The sequence below is a fragment of the Molothrus ater genome, chromosome 32, assembly GCF_012460135.2.
Source record: "Molothrus ater isolate BHLD 08-10-18 breed brown headed cowbird chromosome 32, BPBGC_Mater_1.1, whole genome shotgun sequence".
Taxonomy (NCBI): Eukaryota; Metazoa; Chordata; class Aves; order Passeriformes; family Icteridae; genus Molothrus; species Molothrus ater.
Genome location: NC_071659.1, coordinates 1,034,090 through 1,052,159, shown reverse-complemented (window position 1 = coordinate 1,052,159; position 18,070 = coordinate 1,034,090). Strand labels below are relative to the sequence as shown.

Below are 18,070 nucleotides of genomic sequence, written 5' to 3'. Positions count from 1 at the left end.
GAATGGAACCTCATCCTCTAGGGGAGGAGTCCTCCAGATGAGCAGCCACAAACTGCGACTGACCTCATCTTCAGGAGGGGAAAAACCAACAGTACCTTGTGACAGTGTCCAGGACTCTCTGGCTATCTGCACGGTGCTGCTGAGCTTTCCGAACATCTTCCTGGAGGCTTTTCAGAAGGTTCCCTTTGTGGTCAGCCTTGCTGTGAACTCTGTCCAAATTCGGATCTTCAGTTCTTCAGCTCCTGGCTAGAATCCACTTCTGTGGTCACTTGTGAAGCAACCATCAATGCCACACATTCAGGGTTTACCGAGTGCAGCAATGCTCCTCTGGTGGTCTCACCAAGTGATGATTGTCCTCCTCAGTCGGGGGTCACCAATTGTGACTGTGGTCACAAGGGTTTTCAGGATGAAGAAGAGACGAGAATGTTGACTCCATGATCAGAAGGCTTGATTTATTATTTTATGATATAGGTTACATTAAGACTATACTAAAAAGCAATAGAAAGGAAAAGGTTTCTTGAGAAGCTAGCTAAGCTAAGAATAGAAAAGAATGAATAACAAAGATCTGTGTCTCAGACAGAGCAAGAGCCAGCTCTGCCATGAGTGGTCAAGAAATCCAAACACCCACAGGAGACCAATCACGGCTCTACCTGTTGCATTCCACAGCAGCAGATAACCATTGTTTACTTTGGTTGCTGAACTGCAGCTTGTCACAAGGAAAAATCCTAAGAAAGGATTTTTCATGAAAGATGTCTGCGACAGCCACCGGTGATGATCTGCATTTTGTTTTATTCTTTGCAGAATTACGGTTATTTCCTTTTGTATCGTGTTGGACGGTTCTCTCCGCTTTCTTGCGTTTTTCTTCAAGATCCCCAGTAGGTCTTGGTGCTTAATTAATTGTTGTACCAATGTAAGGTCCATTCCAATAGGAGTAAGTGATAGTCTGTGATACATTGTGTAATTGGTTTTAATCAACTGGTGGGATGTCACTCGGGCCAAGTACGAAAACCGCACTCGGTAATCTTAACGAATTACAAAGACAAAAATTAAAATGATTTCTGCTAGACAAAATAACATCGTTGTTATCAATTTTTACAGCGGCACGAGCAGTTCTCGGGCACACGCAACCTTTATCGGTATATACGAGCACAGTTTTCTGGTCAGTGACTGGATGAATTTCAAAGTGTTAAATACTCTGTTCAGTGTCTAGACACACATCTTGGGCATTCATAGTATTGCTTTAACAAATTAATCCCAGCTGTTCTCTAGTAATGCAGGATTTTAAGTTTACTTGTTCTAAAGGGTAGAGCGCTGTTTATTTCATGATTTAATCTTAGCGCAATGACGGGATGGATAACGTAAACAATGGCATTACATATGGTAAGCACAAAGGCAGTGGCCACATTAGAAGCAGGATAATAGGTGAAATTTACCATAGTCCACGGGGATTGAAACTTCTTTTCAAAATCAATTGCATTATCTCAGACAACTTTCCAAATTTCAGCTGGAAAATTACCTTCACCTCTTTCCCATATGATCAGAGCTGCTGTTGCTTGCATCTATAACAGTGCTTGTATACAACTGAAAGCTAAAGACACATTATCCTGAACTGTACTAAGCGCTTCTTCTATTAACTTGTGGTCTTGGTACCTGGCCTTTTCTCACTTGGGTAGGACTTTTGAAATCTGCCACTGGCTAGTTCCTAATGCCGATAGAGATGACTGTAAAGGCTGCTTCAATTTTGCTAGGCTACCTGCTGCAGTGGCCAGCTTATTCATCAGTATTTCTGAATCAATTCCATTTAAAAATCTCAATCCTGTCCTTAATATCTCAGTTAGATCCTTTCTTATTCTGCTCTTGGGGTATACTTATTTTTGTAACCATGTTGTCTAGCTCTTAAAGGATGTTCTTAGGAAAGAGCAGCAGGCTGGTTGGATTTTTGAGATGTTAATTTGCATTAGCAACTCAACACGTTTGAGAGGCCATTCTGGATTGAAGAACGGTTGTTGTTCGCCCTCATTCCTCACTACGTAAGGGCCTATTTCATATGCTTCAGGTTCACGTTTGGGTTGCGTCTGAACTATTTGATTAGTAGCGTGGGTTGTATAAGGTCCTGCTGTTGCATAAAGTGCAGTGTCTATTTTAAACTGAAATGAGAGCCTGATAGCATCCTGAGCCTAAAGGCAGGACACTTCTACAGGCTGTATCAAGGTGAAATTACACCAACGGTATGATTCGCTTAGGCTATCGCAAACTTCCTGGTGCCTCTATACCGGAGAGGTTGAGACACTAATTGCATCTGGTCTCTGATAAGCCATCCGATTGACCACCCAGCACCCTACTTTGATTTCTTCTCTGCTGATCTCTTGAAGTGTCCACAGTTCTCGTTCCTGCCGCTCCTGCTCCTCATATACCTGATCTTCATGAATTACTACAGTGGATAGGTTTAGATCTTTTATCTCAGCAAGTTCTCCCATGGATCTAGTATACTGATTAAAAGCCTGGGACCAAGGCCATTCAGCATCGCTTTGGATAGAGGCACTCTCTAATTCTAAGACTCCAGTTATAATTATATACAAAACAATTCTGTAAATGAAATTACAAACTACCCCCGGCCACAATATACTCATTTTGTCCGAGTAAGCTTAATCTCAGTTCGTTGTCTCCTGATGTCACTCTCTGAGGGGCTCCTGGGGCCTTCTTCACTCAAGAGTGATGGATCTAGGCATTCTGCTCTTTGATCTTGATTGTGGTGAAGGTGGTGAGAAGCACTTGGAAGGGTCCCTCCCACTGTGGTTCCAAAGTCTTTTCTGCAAGAGGCTTAACATATACATAATCTCCAGACTGTATGTTATGTACTGGTCTATCTAGCTCTCTGCTCTGAGTTCCAGCCACGTGTTTCTCAATTTCTCTAAGCTGTTTGCTTAAAGCCACCGTGTAGGTGGCCAGTGTTATCTCCCCAGTGTGGGTGGACATTCCCTTTTGTATTCCATATGGTCTTCCATAAAGCATTTCAAAAGGACTCAGCTTTCCTTTAGCCCGAGGTTTAGTTCAAATTTGCAATAGTGTCGGTGGAAGATCTTGGGGCCAGGGTAGATTAACTTCCTGCCCCAGTCTTACAATCTGCTGCTTAATCAAATGATTCATTTTCTCTACCTGGCTGTTTTACCGGGGGCGGTATGGAGTGTGAAGTTCCCAATCTATGCCCAGGTGGCTACTAATCTGTTGCGCTACTTTGGAGAATAAATGTGATCCTCTAGCCGAGGATATTGTGGCTGGAACTCTGAAGCGTGGTATTATTTCTTGTAATAATACCCTGGTCACCTCTTGAGCTTTGACAGTTCTGGTGGGGAATGCCTCTGGCCACCCGGAAAATGTATCTGTTAATACCAATAAATACTGATACCCCCCCTTTCCTTGGGAGTTCTGAAAAGTCAATTTGCTGCTGCTGTCCAGCCCGTGGTCTCTCCCGGTCTGACCGAGTTTCGGCCTGGGGGTATTTTTGGGGTTAGTCTGGAGGCGAGGATCACGCTGTCGGTTTACCTGAGTAACAGTGGCATATAAATTCCTGGCAACGATTCTTTCAATCAGATACATGTCCTAGAAAGCCTGTGGAAACTACTACTTAAAAGTCAACACTTCATTTCAATGCACTCTGTATCACTGGCAGCCTTGGTCATTCTGGGAAAGGAGCCACACTTTATAAAAGCTTTTAACTAGTTAGGCCCTAATGTGTTTTCTAGTGCTCCTCCTTCGCTAGTGACCACAAAAATGGGAAGGGATTACCAGCTCTCTTTCAATGGTAGCCCACCCCTTGTGGTTGCATGTCTCTTTTGATTAGTATTATTATATTCTGGCTTACCTTCAAGGAAAATCTGTCCATAATTACCTCACCTTTTGCTTTCTTTGCCTCTCCATCCACCAGCTCGTTTCCTTCCTCCAATTCTGAGCTCACTCTCTGGTGTGCCTTAATATGCCTTTTCAGGCAGTTGAACCGCTTCCAGCAGCCGGATTGTCTCTTCTTTCCTTGTGAGGTTAGCAGTCCCCTCTCCTTCCAGATGGCTCCATGTGCATGCCCAGCTCTGAATGCATACCTCGAGTCTGTATAGATGTTTATTTTTCTTTTCCTTTTCTATTTCTAAGGCATGGGTCAGGGCATTTATCTCGCCCTTCTGTGCAGAGGCATTTATCGGTATGGGTCCAGACTCTATTACTTTATTACCTCTATGCAGGTAGTCGCCGTGTACTTAGCATGTAGCTTTCCACTGGCAACATAGCTGCTCCCGTCAGTGAACTAGGTCTCTGCATCGTCCAGAGGAGCGTCTTTCAAGTCTGAGTTGCTGGAGTAAGTAGCTTCAGTGGTCTCTAGGCAATCGTGCCGTACTGCTTCTCCTTGATTCCACTGAGAGAAGAAGCTGGGTTGACAATATCAGTCACTACTATCTCTACATCACTTTGCTCTACCATGATGGCCTGGTATTTCAGGAACTTCTGTGGTGAGAACCAGTGGCTGCCCTTTACTGCCAGTACTTCGGACACCGTGTGGGACATTAGCATGGTCATTTTTGTCCCAGGGTAAACTTGCGCGCCTCTTAAATACTCAGCACGACTGCTGCTACGGCCTGAGGCAACCTGACCATCCCTTTGCTGTTGCATCTAGTTGCTTAGAGAAGTAAGCAACTGCCCTCTGGTATGGACCCAAGTCCTGAGCCAGTATTCCCAGGGCAATTCCTTATCTTTCATGGGAAAATAGAAAGAATGGTGTACTTACATCTGGAAGTCCCAAAGCTGGAGCTGACATGAGGGCACTCTTTAGCTGGTGAAAGGCCCGTGTGGCTTCTTTTGGCCACTGGAGATCTCTGTTTCCAGTGGCAATAAGAGCATAGAGGGGTCTGACGAGCAGCCTATAATTATAAACTCACAGCTGGCACTACCTTGCCGTGCCTAAGAAGGTTCGGAGTTCCTTCATTGTCTGGGCTTTTGGGGTTTGGCTTATGGCTTTCCTGCCCTAAAGTCCGCTGCTCGGCACTCGCTCCCTACCCCAGGTAGATTACTTTCTGTTTCGCTACCTGTGCCTTTTTCTTTGATACTCTGTATCCTTGGAGTCCTAGGAAATTTGAAAGGCTTACCGTCTAGGCCACATGTGCTTCCTTCGTCCGAGTGGCTACTAGAAGATCATCTGTGTACTGCAACAGCCTCCCTTCTTCTTGTGGAGCTTACCAGGACTCTGGATCTTTGCAAGTTGTTCTCCAATCAGAGTGGGGGAATTTTTGAAGCCTTCAGGCACATGGACCATGTGAGCTGTGTTTTGCACTGCTTCTAGGGCTTTCTCACTCGAACGCAAAAATTTTCTGGCTGGCTTCGTGGATGGGGAGGCAAAAGAAGGCATCTCTCAGGTCTAAAACAGTAAACCAGGTTAACTCAGGTGTTAAACAAATTAGTAAAGTATATGGATTTGCTACCACAGGGTATAAATTCTTGGTTATCTTATTGACAGCCCTCAATCCAGTACTATCAATTATTGGGCTGATTTCTTTCCTATCTTCTTTTGAGGGGGTACTGCTTAATTCTTACTGGTTGTGTTCCTTCCTTAAGCCTGATTACCATGGGGGGGCATTTTTCACTCTCCCTGGTACAGCAGAGGACCATACCCCCAAAAATACTTATTTACTTATTCTAATATCTCTTTCCTAATGTCTTTCTTAATTTCAATGGCTGTTAATGTTAAGCCTAACATCTTTATATCATTTGCCTCCAGAATAACCTACTCATTTGAGATTGTTTAGTGAATTGAGCATATACAAAAGCTTCTAAGTACACATGTTACTTTAAAGGTTTGCAAAAGTATGCCTTCTCAGACTGGCCAGTTGTTTCCCACACTACAACATAAACATTCTCCACAGGTACTAAAGCTTTATTTAAAACTGAATATATGGCCCCTGTATCAACTAAAATTCCACCCTTTTCTTTCTTCTGATCTCACTGCCTCTTACAGAGGGGTCTGTTACCTCCTAGTTCTGGATGAAATCGGACTGCCAGGAGGGGGATGAGTGCGAATGGGTATACTTTGGAGCCTGAGTCCTCTTCCCTTTTGGGGAGGTCATCCTTATTCTTCCTCCCTTACCTCATGAGGAGCCTTCAACAGATCATATGTACTCATTTTGTGAACTGTAATCGCTTTGCATTTCAGCGTGATAATCTTTGTCTGACTTCATACATTGCTATCTTATGCTGCATACTGAACAACATGTTTGATTTGCCTTCTCTTTCCTTTGTTTTTTTCTTTTTTTTTTTGTTCAAGAGCTACACCAGTAGGTCAGAGGGAGCTCTGACCCCACAGTTAGTCCACCATTCTGGGTGATTTCTTAAAGCAAAAAAAACACATCAGCATACGGGACCTTATCCCGTTTACCTTTCCATTTTAAAACAGCTTTAACTATAATACTGAGGTATTATAAATATTTTTATTTTCTGAGCTGCCCCTACTGACAGCCTTGTCCCAGCCAGCCCCTCCCAAAAGGGGCTGGTTCAGGAACATCTTTGCTCTGATTAGTTCTCATTATCTCCTTCTCCTTATGCTATCTTGTTTCCCCCCAAGCCTCACAGTGTCTTTTCTCAGTTTTTCCTCACACACAGATCTCCAGGTGGCAGGTATCAGATGTGATTGTTCACACATAAGCTTTAAGATCTCAGGTTCTGAATTGGCTTCATCAGGAACCTTTAATGTACACTTAAGACACAGTACAGCAATACTAGTGCCTCTCACAAACTCTTGCACATAAGGTGCCAGCCTCTCAATGCACCAAAAACTCCCAGGAATTGCCTGCAGGCTATTCGTTTATCACTTCGGCATTTATTACTTAACCTCTATGGCGGGTTGTTCTCGGTCTAAACTTACTGTATTACACACTGAAGTCCCATAAATTCATTCATCTCTTCTATCTAAACTCTATTTTACAAAATCTCAGTCTATTTTAGTTCTCTTCTTGCACAATCTAATTAAAGCATTGCTTCTACTGACACTCACTTTACTGCCTTGCAAAAGGCTGTGCTTGTTACAGCAAAAACTCTGATATGCTCACACACACAGACACACGCACACCGCTGATCACAAATTCACTAGAGCCAGGCCGCGCCAAATTCCCCGTGTGCCTCGGCAACTGCCCAGGCTGTGCCAGGAGGGCTCCTGAGCGGGAATGTTCCAGGCCAGGCCACAGGCACAAGAAGCGCCCTCAAATGCAGTGGCACAGCCCGACTGCAGCCCTGCAAACGCTGCCAGAGCTGCAGCTTCCCGCAACTGAACCCCAAAACTGACGCCGCGGGCCGGGCTCACCCTGCTTCAACAAAGGCAAAGAAATGTGTTCTCCCCTTCAAGTTCATCCCCTAGGAGAGCAGAAAAGAAGGGGCTTTCCTCCAATGAAATCCTTCAAGCCATGTGGAAAGGGGGATTTTGACCTCAATTCAAACCCTTGCAAAGGAGGGACACCAGCGCTGTCCCCTCCATTTAAATCTTAGGATGATGAAAATGGGCTGGCTGCCTTCAAATCAAACCTGCCACTGGCAACTATTTACAGACTCGAACAGGACGGGCCACTCAAAAATCAGTGTCTTGAGCTGGTTTATTTCAACACTTAACAATGGAGACACTCGATGTGAACAGCTCACTGATTTAAACAGAATGCCAAAGAAACATAATGTTACAACACAGCATAAAGCAAAATCTTCCCAAGTTTCAGCCAATCACACATAGAGCAAAAGCATATTTACATTACTTCTACCCAATTACATGGAGAATACATAGTTTTGGTTAAAACAATTGCGGCATATTTTCTAACACAATGGCTAACAAACTAACATATTCATGTAAGCCTTCTAAAATATACAGCAAGTAAATTTGTTGCAACCAAAAAGGACAAACCACATAGGCTTATTGTTCTATTTCTCATGTCTAAGCTGCAGCATAAAACTCATTCTGCTATCCTGGCATTTCTCTGTCTTTGCTAGGTTTTTGGGGCCTGCTTTTTTACCATTATCTCAAAACCCTTTAACTTTATGGATTCCAGCAAAACCCATAATATGACAACAATACTTTGCCCATTCCCGTTCAAATGGAACACAGGGATTCCCTGTCACCCCTGGGATACCCCTAACAGCCTGGAAAAGACAGGTTTTTGAAGCCATTCATTATATTGAACAATAAGTTTTTGAGAAATAAAAGAATTAAAAGACACTTAAAAGTATATCAAGGGAATCGCAGAAGTTAATAAATAACCTAAAATACACTATTAGGAAGAACTTTGATCAGATATTTGGATAAGTTAATAAATAGCCTAAAATACACTATTAGGAAGAGCTCTGATCAGATATTTGGATAAGTTAATAAATAACCTAAAATACACCGTTAGGGAGCCCTAACTTTGATCATATATCTAGATAAGTTAACCAAAAAACACACACAGAAGAAACTTTGGAATTAGAATATTTGAAGAGGAAACATTGGAATTAGAATATTTGAAGAGAAAAGCAGAAATGGAAGCCAATAAGTTAAAGTGACCTGCCAAGCCATAGAATCAAGCCAACTACAACAATAACTTCTGCCAAGCCATGGAAAAACATGCCAAGAATAACAGGAAACTGCCCAAATTAGGAAAAGCTTAAAATTTAACGAAGGAAGACCAAGAATTCCTGGAAGACTCCGACTGTACTCCTGCCTACCTATGAATATGCATGTAATAATGATGTAATCCTTTTTCAAAATTGTATAAAAACCTGCTTTTGCTGTACACAATTTGGAAATCCATTTAGTGATTTCTCCAACGCGTTGCCAATAAATACCTCCTGCCTATAGACCTCAAATCCAGTCTCTGGGCAGCTTATTCTCGCCTTTTGGGGCAAAATTCGGCATCATTTTCTTTCAATCAACACCCATAAAACGGCAAGTGAAGCTGGATTCCCCCCAGTTCAAACTCAGACAATATTAGGAGAGTAGCTGCTTCTCTCTCCTTAATTTCTTTTGTCCTCAAAAGCTGCATTTTTGTTCCTGAAGAACCGGGGAGGGACTAGCAAGATGAGATTGAAAAGGGAAAGGACCAAAGTCCCCGCTCCAAATCCACACGCGCTCACCTGTTCGGCTGCTGCTTCCCGGCACAAAGATTCGTCCCTCGGCACCTCCTTGAAGCGATGCTCTGCATATCCAAGTGCGTATCCAGGTGTTCGCCCAGACGCTGCAAGAAGCTCTTGCAGTCCTTCCATGAGACAGCCCCGGGAGCCCCCCATGAACCCCTCTACTCAGCAGCTCCATGCAAAAGGGAGCTGAGGCAAAGCCTCCCCCTAAAACAGCCTCCCCCCCAGGCAGGAGCCGGCCCCTCATCATCCTCACGGCTCACACCTGGGGCTGCTCCGAGCCCCCCATCATCCTCACAGCTCACACCTGGCGCCGATGCCACTCTCCAACAGCGCTTCTCCCCGTCCAGCACACAGCCCGCTTCTCACAGACACAGAGCCAACAGAAATCTGCTCTGGGTGCTGGCTTTTCTTAGTCCGTCTGCTTCCACAATTCAGACACGTACATGCGCTGATGGCACTGAGGGAAAGCTTTCCAGTGCACAAAACTGTCATTCTGGTAGCACGCTTTGAGACGCCTTCAGAAAAAGCAGAATCAGTGCCACCTCCTAAGAGCCCTGCTGAGGAACCCAGCCCTCCTTGGGACACCCAATGCAGCAGAGCTTGAAAAACAAAGGCAAAAGTCAAGCTTGGAGTGGAAAAAGACAATATAAATACAGCAGCCTTTCAAAAAAGCCTTCACACAGCAATAGTGGGAACCGGTCACATTTCTTCTTTCCTTGCTCTCTGGAATGACATCAATACAAAGTAAAAAACCCACACGAAACACAAGGCAGAACTGGGATTTTACACGTCTTCCTTTTGGCTCTCTGGATGACAAGCGCCTCTTCCGGGACTGCGACACGATTTGGGCGCTGGCAGAGAACGGAGGCAAAAGGTGCCAGAGAGCCCTTTCTATCGCCTTCAGCCCCTGCAGCTGTTCTGAGGGTTCCAGGGCACAGCTCGGTCCGTTCCTAGATAAAAACATTACGGCAGTATCTTCAGAACTACTACCCATCTCCAGTCAGAGCTTCCTAATTTCCTGTAAACAAATGAGTGCATAGAGAGGGTTTCTCCCCAGTTCAATTTAGAGACAATTCCTATTCTTTAGCAATACATAGAAAACCTAATACCTTGCCAGGTTTTAGCATCCTACACCCACTCACCCCTCCCTGTGCATTTGGTGGCAGCTTTGGGTCCCTCTGGGGGATGGCACCCAGCTTGACTCGCCCCCCCCTCGACCGCCACCCACCTGCTCCTGCACCGCAGTGGGGCTCCCTCTCCAGGGCACCTTGGGGTGCCCCCAACAGCATCAAAGCCCCGAGTCTTCATCCCCCCTTTTCCTGACCCCCAAAGAAGACACAGAAGGAGTCCGACTGCCCTGGACAGCAGCGCAGCGCTTCCCCCAAGCCCTTCCCACATGCGCATGGCCCCAGCAAGGGATTCTGCTGCAACAAGAAAGCGGGGGCAGCCCCCAGAAGGGTTGAGGTTCCTGCCCAGCCTCGCTGTCACGGGCCGGGGGCAGCGAGAGAGGGAGCGGCACAGACGGCGGGGATGGCACGGCACAGAGCGGGGGCCGCTCTCAGCGCGATGCCGGCAAAGCCGCAGCTCCGGCGCTGTCGGCCGGGCTGCTTGAGCGGCACGGGGGGATCCGCCGAGAGCCTCCGGCCCCGCGCGGGGACTCCTGCAAGGGCCCAGGGGCGCCGGGCTCCGGCCCTCGGGGCTTTATTCTCCGGCACCCCGAGCCCTGCGGCTGCGGGGCAAAGAAAGAAAGGGGGCACGGGAAGAGAGGAGCGAGAGCAGGGCATGAGAAAGGGCGGCGAGGGAGCTCGGGCTGTGCAGGAAAGCGGGACGGGAAGGGAAAGCCCGGGACGGGGGTACAGGGAGGCTGGGCAGAAGAGGGAGAGAGGGGGAACAGAAGGGAGTAGCGGGCTAGGGACAGGACAGGAAGGAGTCGGGTTTGTGGGGGGAGAGGGAATGGGGGAAAGGGAGCGAGAGAAGGCGAATACGGGGAGAAGGAAGGAGGGCTAGAGAGAGGGACAGGCGGGGAAGCCTCCCAGAGCCCCGGCTGCACCCCGAGCCCGGCCCGGCGCCTCGCCCTGCCCGGGATGCTGCGCTCGGCGGAGCTCGGCTCGCTCCGGAGACGCTCGGCTCGAGTCGGCTACTGTCGCCTCAACTCGGCTACTGTCGCCTCAACTCGGCTCTTGGCGCCTGCATTCGCCTCTTCGGCCCAGCTCGCCTCGCTTCGGCCCAACTCCCAGCCGCTCTGTGCCTTCGGCGCGCCTCGGCTCCGCTCGGCTCCCTGACGGCGGGCAAGCGCCGCTGCCTCACGTTCAGCTCGCCCGGCTCGGGGCTCTCCCGCTGCCGCGTCCCGCGGGCGGCCCGGCCATGGCGCGGACACGACCGGGAGCGCGGGCTCGGGCAGGAGCTCATTAGGCTGGCACCGCACTGGCGCTAATTAGCGCGCACGAGAGCAGCAGGCTCGCTTCGCCTGAGCTTGGCTCGCTTCGCTTCAGGCAGCCTCGGAAGCCTCGCCTCGGTTCGCTCGAGGCCGTCAGGGTCGGCCGCTCTCGCCTTGCTTCGGCCGCGCTCGTGCGATTCCCCCGAAGGCGGCGTCGTTCGGTTGTGTTTTTAGAAATATCTTTCTCTATGGATTGTATCTTTCTATAGTTAGATTTATATTTCTAGAATACTTCTATTAATCCAAATAAAAACCCCATCTCTAACCAAATAAATACACGAAAACACCTTCTTTTAAATGATATCGAAATATTTTTATACTTTGTGTAATTATATTCACATTTATATTTATAGTTTCTTTTGATGCAATCTATTAATAATTATCTATAATATCTATAAAATTCTAGACATGTATTTAAAGTATTATTTATATTATGTATCGTATCTACTGCTGCAACTGATTTTTTCTTCTAGTTTTAAACTTTATCTGTATGTATTTATGATATCTTTCTAGACTTAGATTTCTACCTTCATATTCTTTGTATTTATAATTTTTATAATCAAAACCCTGCCTATTGACAATTAAAAAAAAACGCTTTCTTTAACGATTTAAAAAATATTTTTATATTTATAATTTTCATATTTCTATTTATAATTTGTTCTCTAGTACGTGATAACATACCTGCTCCTGCACCGCAGTGGGGCTCCCTCTCCTGGGCACCTCGGGGTGCCCCCAATGGCATCAGAGCCCCGAGTCTTCACCCCCCCCTTTTCCTCTAGTTAGAAACTACACTGGAACTTTTTTCTGGAAACAAAGACATGACCTAAATCCTCTCCCCATGTCCTAGACAGACAGATGTTCAGTTCTTAGTTGACTGGGCAGCAGTTTCTTCAATAGAATGATAAACAATATGGAAACGTTTTAGCTACAAGCAAATAGGCAAATCTGAACAAGGTCCTGGTGGCCAGCCACTGCAGTTATTTTGAAGCAATTTTTTAAACAATCAAATACTGATCCCACAAAAAATAAAGCAAAAAGCTGACTACTGGCTAAGAAAGAAGGAAAAATTAACTTTTGACGACAACAACAACATTCCAAGGACACAGGCTTTTTTCCAATCTCATACCTTATTACTACCTCTCTTGGGAATTCTCATCATGGATCCCAAAAGGAATAAATCCCTCAGAGTGTCCTAAAGCACAAAGTAGCACGCACCAGCTCCTCACATTTCCAGGAGGTCAGCACAGCGTGCACCCAGTCTGCAACAAATTCTGGTCAGTGAGGGTCTGCAAACAAAGTTTCAAGTGATGAACTGAGCTCATTTTCAAGGGACGCTTTCTAAGCACAGAAGCACAACAAACAACAAGCAGAAACAGTCCTTAAAAAAATCTGCAAGTTTTATTTAGCATGTATGCGACTGATTGCCACCCTATGGCTTCTCACTTGGATTTGTCTGTAGGTTCAGGAAGATGATAATGCACGCTCTGCCTTCCCTGAACCCCCCACACCAGCTGAGCGCTGCTCAGCGCGTTCAGACCATCGGGAACTGGGTTACGCACACCCGGATGGACCAGAACTCTTCTGCTGGAGGTTCAGGAGACGAGAGCAGAGAGGCGCTGGCTGAGGCGTCATCCCAATTCTATTTCTGTGTGACGAGAAGTAGTTTGCTCCCAACAGCTGCAACAATCCTCAGCTCACTCCCGTGGTGAGTATTAATGGCACACAGAGGGCAGCCTGAGGAAATAATGGTCTGGGCTCTAAGTGGCTGGGACAGGCTCTGATTTTTTTCTTTTGTATTTGCATGATGATTGGTACAACAGGGCTCTGATGGATGACTCGGCAACATGCAATTAAAAACTCCTCCATAGGATTACATGGACTTGTAGGAAAAGACAAAAGCCTATCACCCTTATGAAATCTCCTTTTTACCCGAAGCACGTGGATTGTCACTGTACTGCAACTTCCAGGTTTTCAAAGCAGCTTACTTCTGAAGACCAGGAAACATTTATTTCTACAGAAACAATGGGCAACAACCAGGCTAATCTAAGCACTACTGTTTGATAGGGGATCTGCAAGTGTGCCAGTCCAGCTTAAAGCGGGCTTTACGCCAGTCTAACGTCCCCACTAAATTCTTCGCATATCTCCCGACCTCAAAATCTTATTTTTCCCTAAAGCTTCTCATCATTAGCTATTTCCAAGTAACATGGTTTTTTTACAACATTCAAAAATGTCATGCTGGACTGAACTAGAGAGTAATTTTCCAATATAAGCTTAGCAAAGTTTGAATTGACTCGTCCAGACAGAAAACCTACAAGTGAACACCTACACCTGCCTAAAAAGACCTAACGAGCCCCTGGCAGCCACCGGCATCAAAGCACAGGGGATGTTTCTAATCCAGGCTAAGGAGAACAATATCACCTTTTGTTCTCTCCAGTTTGTTTCCTCTGCAGTCCTATTTGCTCCTTATGATTTTTACAGTCTCTGTATCTTCTCGGGCAGCGCTGAGTCTGACGACCAGGATACGAGAGTCCTTCCCTGTCCTACGGAGAGAACCAGGAAAAAAAGTTAAAAAAAGAACAGGGCAGTTTGAAGTTAATACTTCCGACAAGAAGCAGCACCTGACAAACAGAGCAACGGTGAACAAAGCGTGATACCTCCCTGGGGACAGAAGACTTACAAACTCTCCGGGATTTACAATTCCAGTAACCAAGCCCTTCAGCACAGCAGCCAAGTGTCCCATTAGGTGGTGCTGCACCAAGGAATGATCCGAGAGCTTCCAAAGAGTGAAATGCACGTTATTTTCCAAAGACGTAAAATCGTGCAAAATAACAAAACTACAATAGATCTAAACTACAGGGCAAGAGTACAAGTGTTAACTTGAGGAGCTGGAACCATCCAGGTGAGCAACTGCTAACTGGATCCTCAACAGAGTTTGAGGAACCCTCCAGGATACAGAAGGGTTTTCCCCAGAAATTACACAGGCCGAGTTTTGATAGAAGTACACTTGCCAGATGCTCAGAAACGTCACCCATCCTCCTCCGGGTGTCCTGAGAGAGCTGCGAATGGCTCTCACGTGGTTTGAGCTGGTTCTGTAAGGGCTCAGGGTGAATTTCACCAGATGCAACCAAACTGGGCAACACCCAGTGGGACAGAAGGAACCCAAAGCTTGTTTTACCCAAAGCTTGGGTAAGCAGAGCTCCAGCAAATACTGAGGAAACGGACAGAACAGGGTAACAAATAATAAACATAACCTTTTTTTTTTTTTTTTTTTTTTTTTCAGATGAGCAAAACAATTAGGGAGAGGGTGGAAAACTCACCATTACTGAACATTTCATCACCTGTAAGCTGACCATCCTTAGCATAGAGGACTCCAAATTTAAAATTCACTGATCCCTGGAAAATAAAACCAAATATTATTTGGTAAACAGTCAAACAGAAGACATAAAAATTTGGTTCCTCTAATCTTTGCATACATCCTACACATCAGAACATACATTTTATACTATCTCCTACTACACGATAATTTACCTTTAAACTTTGATAGTATAGCATAAAATCATTAACTTAGATTGGTGATCAATTATTATTAAGTTGGTGCTTCAAGTTATTTTTGCTGTCAGGTTCAAAAAAACATTACTTCTTTTTACTGTAACGAGCAATTGATTTAGAAGTCATCAAAAGCCCATCAAAATACAAAGCTGTACTCACCGGACGGGTCTGTGAGCAAGAAGTAGTTAGGCTTGTACTCACCTCTTGCCCTTCAAGAACCAATAAATCCTGTCAACAAAAACAGCATCTTTAGCCCCCTCCTATTAAAGATTCTACAAGGATGATGCTTTTATTTGTGTTTAGAAGTTTGGATTTGAAATGGCCAGTTCAATGGATAAAGAGACAGTTTAAGTAGTATTAGATTATTATTATTATTAGCTACTGGAAGAAACAAACCAGTAGTATCTATACTTAATTACTTCTATTTCCAGGAAATCATAAAGAAAAAGAACCAAACAAAAAAAAAGTCACTTCCTACCTTTTGTATCTCAGGATGAAAAATGTCTCTTGGGCTCTTCTCCAGTTTCTCCAGACTCCTGGCACTGAAATGCAAATGAACGAGTGCTTTAGAGGAGGGCAAGTGCACATTCCAACCCCGAACCACCAACCGATTGCAGTTACAGCGCTTACAAAATGAATCGTTCCCAGAGCCTCTGGGAAATGGAACGGTTTGTACAACTGCCATTTCTTCCCCAAAATACTAACTTCCAACACTTCCTAAACTTAGTTTGCATTTTAAAAACAGAAATTAGGGAGACTCAGGGTGGAGATCAGGTTGAAATTGATTTCCTTCTAAAGCACAGGGCTCTGTTCCATCACCCTTCACTTTGGCTCCACACAGAATCACGGGGAGCATTTTAGGAGGGCCCAAGAACCAATTCTATTTCTCTCTTTTTTCTAGTTCTCTCTCTTCCTAAATCATTCAAGGCAAGTCAAATGAAAAAGGACAAGTTCAGCATCAAATTCACACTTTTTCCCTTTGTCTGCTCAAATACAGGCTTTAAAACCACTTCTTGCTGCCTTCAACGATTAAGACTTGCAAAACAGTTTCACAAGTTTGATAGGTTTATCATAAAAACCACAGAACGCAAGCTCTGAATTACAGGAAAAGGTACACAGGCAAATATCTCAGCTGATGGTGGCTTATTTGTAAACACATACCTTAACGGAGATTGCACTGAGAATGTTTCAGTGGGACTCTAAGGGAAAAATATTTTCTGAGTACCCTGTAAACAAGAAAAGCTAGGATATATTACAGGACATACCCACTTGTTCTGCATATTCAAATTGGATTATCAATAAAAACATTTAAGAAGGAAGAAAACCAAGGTAATTTTACTCAGCTATATTTACTGCTGATTTAGAGGGAAAAAAAAAAGTCACGGGTGCTGCAAAGAAAAAAAAAAAAGTGAACCAGAAACGCCTACAGTAGAACTTTAAAACAATTGCTTGGATAAAAGCAGCTCATGGAACATGAAGTAGAAAAAAAGCGAAACCAGTATCAGACCTGCCTATTTTCTTACCATTGCACAAGAAAATCCAACAAGCGGTATAAAGTCACTACCTAAAACCGATCCTAGGATGTAACCAAGAACAATTGAGGCATTTGCTAATCTAAACGGAAACCTTTTCTGGACCCTAGTGTCAAATCACACGTTTTGTCTGTCAGCAGCTCGAGGCTGGAGAGCATTTCCCCTGGGGGTCGGGAGGGTAGGGGCACAAGGGGCTGAGTTTGCGGATCGCACCTGTGCCATCAGAAGGATCCAGCCCGCGCGCTCCTTGCGCTCACCATTCTCCGGGCCATCGCTGTGTTTTACTGCTCAGCGATGCCGCTCCATCTGTTTGCGTGGAAGAAAGAGCCACGAGCACTGAGGCACTCAGCAGCCGTGTCATTCCAGCCGCTCGTCCGCCCCCGCCCGCAGCAGCGGCAGCAGCCCGAGGGACACGGCTGCAGCTCGGCGGCTCCCGCGCCTCCGCCAGCCGCCGCACAGAGACCGCGGCAGCACCCGGCGCCGCTCGCCCGGGGCGGCTCCTGCAGCTCCCGGCCTGCGGCAGCAAAGCACCGCCTGGCGCTCCGCCATCGGCGGGCGGCAGCGCGCCCCGCCCGAGCTGAGCCCCCGCCACCGGGACCGCTGAGCGAGGCCGAGGCACCGGGCGGACGCCCCTTCCGTGCCGCTCGGCTCCGTGCGGGCGGCCGGACGGAGGCTTCACCCCTCCAGCGTCGCTGCCGCGGCTCTGTCCCGTGCGGGAGAGGCGCCGGGAGCTCCTTGCGCCCAGCCCGCTCCCCCGGCGCGCGGCCGCCTCGGCCCGCCAGCCATTCATATGGCGCGTCGGCCGTTGCGTCAGACGCCGCGCTTTACGGCCGCAGGGCCTGCCGGGAGTTGTAGTCTCGGACTGACAGCCACCGCTCCATTTTCCGCCACCGGGAGCTGCGGTCCCGCCAGGGGATCAAACGGCTCCTTCGCTCCTGGGCGCGGAAGCACCTTAGGCAGCACCGCCCCTCCCGAATGTCCTTTCTTTTCCACTCCAACTCTTTTTTCTTTTTTTTCACTCTGTTTTTCACCCCCTTTTCCACTTTCGCTCTTTCTTTTTCACTCTCACCCTTTTCCTTTTTCATTTTTTTTCTTCCTTTCTCTTCCTTCCATTTTTTTTCTTCCTTTCCTTTTTCCTTTTCTTTCTTTTCTCTATTTCTTTCTTTCTGTCTGTCTCTCTTTCTGTCTCTCTCTGTCTTTCTTTCTGTCTGTCTTTCTCTATTTCTTTCTCTCTCTCTCTCTCTTTCTTTCTCTCGCTCTCTTCCTGTCTCTCTCTTTCTCTATTTCTTTCTCTCTCTTTCTTTCTGTCTCTCTCTCTGTCTCTTTCTTTCTTTCTGTCTCTCTTTATTTCTTTCTCTCTCTCTTTCTTTCTGTCTCTCTTTCTCTCTGTCTCTTTCTTTCTCTCTGTCTCTTTCTTTCTCTCTGT

At 46.1% G+C, this 18,070-nt stretch overlaps 1 long non-coding RNA gene across 2 annotated transcripts; it reads right to left on the bottom strand.

The window, feature by feature from the left end:
• Window positions 1-12,942: 12,942 nt before the first annotated feature.
• Window positions 12,943-17,464, bottom strand: LOC118700655 (uncharacterized). Of its 2 annotated transcripts, XR_004982317.2 has the most exons (6): window positions 16,858-17,464; window positions 16,274-16,338; window positions 15,591-15,654; window positions 15,314-15,340; window positions 14,881-14,956; window positions 12,943-14,103 (listed from the first exon to the last, which is right to left on the bottom strand). It is a non-coding gene; the product is annotated as an uncharacterized LOC118700655 (long non-coding RNA). The 2 variants fall into 2 exon arrangements; XR_008509004.1 differs by lacking the exon at window positions 16,858-17,464 and having other exon boundaries at window positions 16,274-16,849.
• Window positions 17,465-18,070: the final 606 nt, after the last annotated feature.